The sequence below is a fragment of the Pundamilia nyererei genome, unplaced genomic scaffold (genome assembly GCF_000239375.1).
Source record: "Pundamilia nyererei isolate P.nyererei 1_Seehausen unplaced genomic scaffold, PunNye1.0 scaffold00349, whole genome shotgun sequence".
Taxonomy (NCBI): Eukaryota; Metazoa; Chordata; class Actinopteri; order Cichliformes; family Cichlidae; genus Pundamilia; species Pundamilia nyererei.
Window position 1 is genome coordinate 481676 of NW_005187750.1, and position 4288 is coordinate 485963.

Below are 4288 nucleotides of genomic sequence, written 5' to 3' on the forward strand. Positions count from 1 at the left end.
TGTGGTTGGCCCAATTTACCCAACATAAATCAGCTGTGTGTCAATTATTCAATTGTTTGTTTATTATCAGCTGAGATATATTTTTGATATTGATATTGTTTTTGTACTGATATCATTGCAGGGGCAGAGGTTTTTATACTGTATCTAAGGTTTGGAATATTGTTTTTGCTATTGTGGGATGTTGTGTGTTAACATTCGTAGATACTACAAGAACAGTCCATAATTTTGTTGGGAGGTATAGCTTGTCTGTTAAGAAAATGTAAGCATTGTGGAAATGTGTTCACTGACTGCATATTGGATGAACACGACATGAAATGTGTGAATGGTATGGCCACAACAGACCGATGCTGTGCTAATTGTGTTTAGAGTTTTGCAAATGTGACAACTGTTTGGACAAACGCTTGTTAGCGACTGAAAAAACTGTAATTGAATTCACATCATGCAAAAAAACAAAGCAAACAAACCTAACTTGGGTGCTTTAAGGAGATGCAGTTGTGTTGCGTTGTATTTTTTTTTTTTTTGACTTAACATAAATTTTGGCAGTGTGAAGCATGAGGGAGGGACGGCAGAGTTCACTTTCTTTTTTTATCCCTTCCTTGTTATTTCCCTTTTCAGAAAAGGGAAGCAAAACTTGGCCTGATGGCTGTGAGATAGACAAAGGTCAAACCAGATGCCAGGGAGTTCTTCAACTTCACTTATGTTCATAAAGCAGATAAATATACGTGTATGTAAATATACCACAAGTGGGAACTTAAAAAAGGCAGATTTAAAAAAGGTTCAATAATAATAATAATTATTAATAACAATTAACAATCAATAATTGTTTATAAGCGCTGGAGGTAGGAACGGAAACAGAGCAGCGTGGAGAAAGGCAATGTGCAGAGGAGAGAAAAGCTGTGAATGTGGACATTTTATGGGCTTCAGGGCAGCACAGAGTTGTGCAGCTGGTACAGATTTGTCTTTCAGGTATTACAAACTACCGCAACTTCTTGTTAGTCTTTTTCATGTCACAATCTAGCTAGGATTGAGTTAATGACAGTTATTCATTGTCCTACATCAGTTTGTAGTCTGGACCACAAAACTTCAGCGTGAACAGCAGGATGGATTTTCTCCTTCTTTAAACACTTAGGTGGCCGGTTATTCGATTTAATCGATTTAACCTAGTCAACTAATTTTTACAAGGGGTTAGATTTGATGGTGGGACTGTTGTGGAAGGCTCTATTAATAAGTTTATAAAGATATACAACTGATATTGAGCAGAACTGAATTCCACTTCCACAAGAGTCCCACTTTCTCACATTGTCGTCTGGCAAAAATGAATAGCCAACGCCTGCTATGAGTTTTGAGCTGAACAAGGTATTTTTCAAGTTATAAAAAACAGAACAAAAAAATCTGCTTGCCTCAGCATATTGCACAATATTGCTATATATTATTGTGCAAGATGATGAGAGCCTTTTGTAAAAATATGCAGTGTTCAGGGTATAATGTAAACAGGTTCCATAGGCAAGCTTAATTTTTAGCATGATTAAAAACATATTTATAAATTTAAATGTATTTAATTTATTTAAGAAACCATGGGCTGAATCCATCACTGAGCCAGGCCATGGGCTCCAAATAGAGGACACCAGATTGATAGCTTCACTTTATGCTTACGATGACGATAACGATTGTTGGCACACACTGGTGGAAAGCTTGCAGAAACAGGTCCAGAGCAGGAGGTCAGAGAAGTGTGTTTTCCTTTCCAGATCAAAATTAAACTGGAAATAAAAAGTGATCCACACATAAACAAGTGGCTGCATAAACAAGTCAAAGTGATATCTAGTTATCTGTCTGAAAAATCCAAAATCATGGACCAAACCCTGGACCCAGTGGGTAGACTAGGTTTATATTGATGATGGTTGGTTTGCATGTTCATTGTGTGGGAAGCAAACTGAAATTAAACAGATAACCTGTGATGTTTTTAGCTGCAGTGAATTCAGGAACGCTACTGGAGAGTTAACATCCAGTGATTTGGAAACCATAACAGTGTAGGCCCAGCATTAATATTTTGTTCACAGCTTTCAGTGTGTGTTTCTCCAGAACACAGCTGTAGTGTACACAATAATTAAAGAGGAGTTTCATTGTTACTACTTAGGAAGGTACAGCACAAAGTCAATAAAAGTGTGTGTCTTCCCTAAGAAGGGAAGCTGGAGACTTTGGTGAAGGCTAATAAAAATACAAGTAACACATCTGACTTTCACTGTATATTTATTATTAATAAGGGACTTGTAAGTGTGAGCCTTACTCCTCAGAAAGAAAAGGTTACCCTCAAAACTAATGATAAATTATTACTGTGTAATACACACTCTCCAAACTGTGCCCATTTTTTCCTTGCTTGAACACATCAGTACTGAGTTTGGTTACAGCACAATCAACTGACATGACAAACATCCTCATCCATCATCATCACTACATGTTCTGTAACATTAAGACTTATAATCAGTGAGTTTTCTCCAGTTCCATAGATGCATAGGAAATTATATATTTACTTCTTTGTGCAGCTTTCAATAAACATCCAGATATCCATGCATTCATAATAACATGCCTGAAAGGCAAAGTTCACCTTTTGCACAAATTCAAACATGCAAAGCCTCGATCATTGGTGCTTTTTGCTTCAATATCAGTTTGAGTATTAACCACAAACAAGTAACTCTGTACAAGTGTGTACTGGAATGCTAGTACAAAAATATTTATATTAAAAGGGGAATTGGGAATTAGGACCCATTTAAGGGGAGAATGATCAGTAGATAATTCCAAAGCAACTATTATTTGTCCAACCAACAGCAATACCTGTGCAGTTATGCTCATAGTCCTGAAAAACAGTGCAGTTGTCAAAGGAGCCCGGAGGCCAGTACGTGAGTGTGGACCCAAGCGCAGACCAGACACAGAGACAACTGGTAGATTTAACACAAGCTTTATTTATAAGGCAAACGTGAACTTGAAAAATGCAAGGAAGGGATTCTTGGTGAGGTGTTTTGACATAGCATGACTGCAAACAGCTCATGAAGGCCTGTTACCAACTTGACTTAGCTGATAAACTGACAGAGAAGAGATTTACCATCTTAAATACTGTCTCACTGATTGCCAGGGATCAGGTTCAGGTGAGCTGTTCAGGTGAGATGAGGAGGACGGGGTGGATGCGAATGAGAACATGGGAACACTGGAAACCTACGGGCAGCTCACTCAGACCATCATAGCAGTAGATTGATTGTTTCAGTGAGTGTCTTTCTGAAGCTTGTGCTGTGTTTAGTGTTTTCATATGAAAGGTCTCTGATCCATATGTAATCTCTCAGAGCAGAGGAGGACTCCAGATGATGTCAGCGGGAAAAAGCTGGTTATGAGAACAGTAAAGATAAAGGAGGAATCATCGAAGATGATGGTTGAGGTAATAGTGATAATCACCCATTTCAGTTCTAAATTACTTGTTAATTACAGTCCTGTTTTGAACTGTTCTGTTTTATTTACTTATGAACATTTAATTATTTTTACTTATGAACTTATTTACTTATCTTTTTTAGTGGTCAGAGCTCAAACTGGTGGAAAAGGCACTTATTAAAGGACACCGTCCAATGAACCCCTGCCCGGTGTATGACAAGGCCAACAAGAAACTTTTCCTGTGTTGAACACAATATCACTGAAATGTACCAAAGAAAATGCTATGACAACAGGACCCGTCTCTGCTACATCACAAGGTACGATCTTGGAGAAACCTGGAGCAATGTGACCGATTTGACAGACAAACTGAGTGAAATAAAACACTGGTCCACATTTGCTGTTGGGCCAGGCCATGGTATTCCAGCAGAGAGTGATAGACTGATTATCCCAGTTTATGCTTAAACTTGTCGCAGTAGTGCTTCCCTCTCGCGTTGCTGTTGTAAACTAATTACATGTTTTGTTCAGTTCCCATTGTAAATCGTATGCACTCTCACTGTATAGTGGTAGTCATGGTGAAAACTGGAAATTTGGGGAACTGTTTAATACGGTATCAGTTGAGTGTGAAATGGCTGAACTTTCCAAAGACCACATCTACTGCAAAGCCTGTAATGAAAATGGCTATCGAGTGGAAGCAGTCAGTGATGATAATGGACATATCTTTACCATTCCCCAACCTGGAAACAAGCTGGACAGATCAATCGGAATCGGTGGCCGCGTTACAGGACGCACTCGATGACGCAGACTGGGACATGTTCAGAAACAGCTCCGATGATGATGTCAACGTGTTTACGGAAGCGGTTGTGGGATTCATCGG

At 38.7% G+C, this 4288-nt stretch overlaps 1 pseudogene; it reads left to right on the forward strand.

Annotated features, from left to right (window-relative positions):
• Positions 1-2839: 2839 nt before the first annotated feature.
• Positions 2840-4210, forward strand: LOC102209819 (sialidase-3-like; annotated as a pseudogene).
• The last annotated feature ends 78 nt before the right edge of the window (positions 4211-4288 follow it).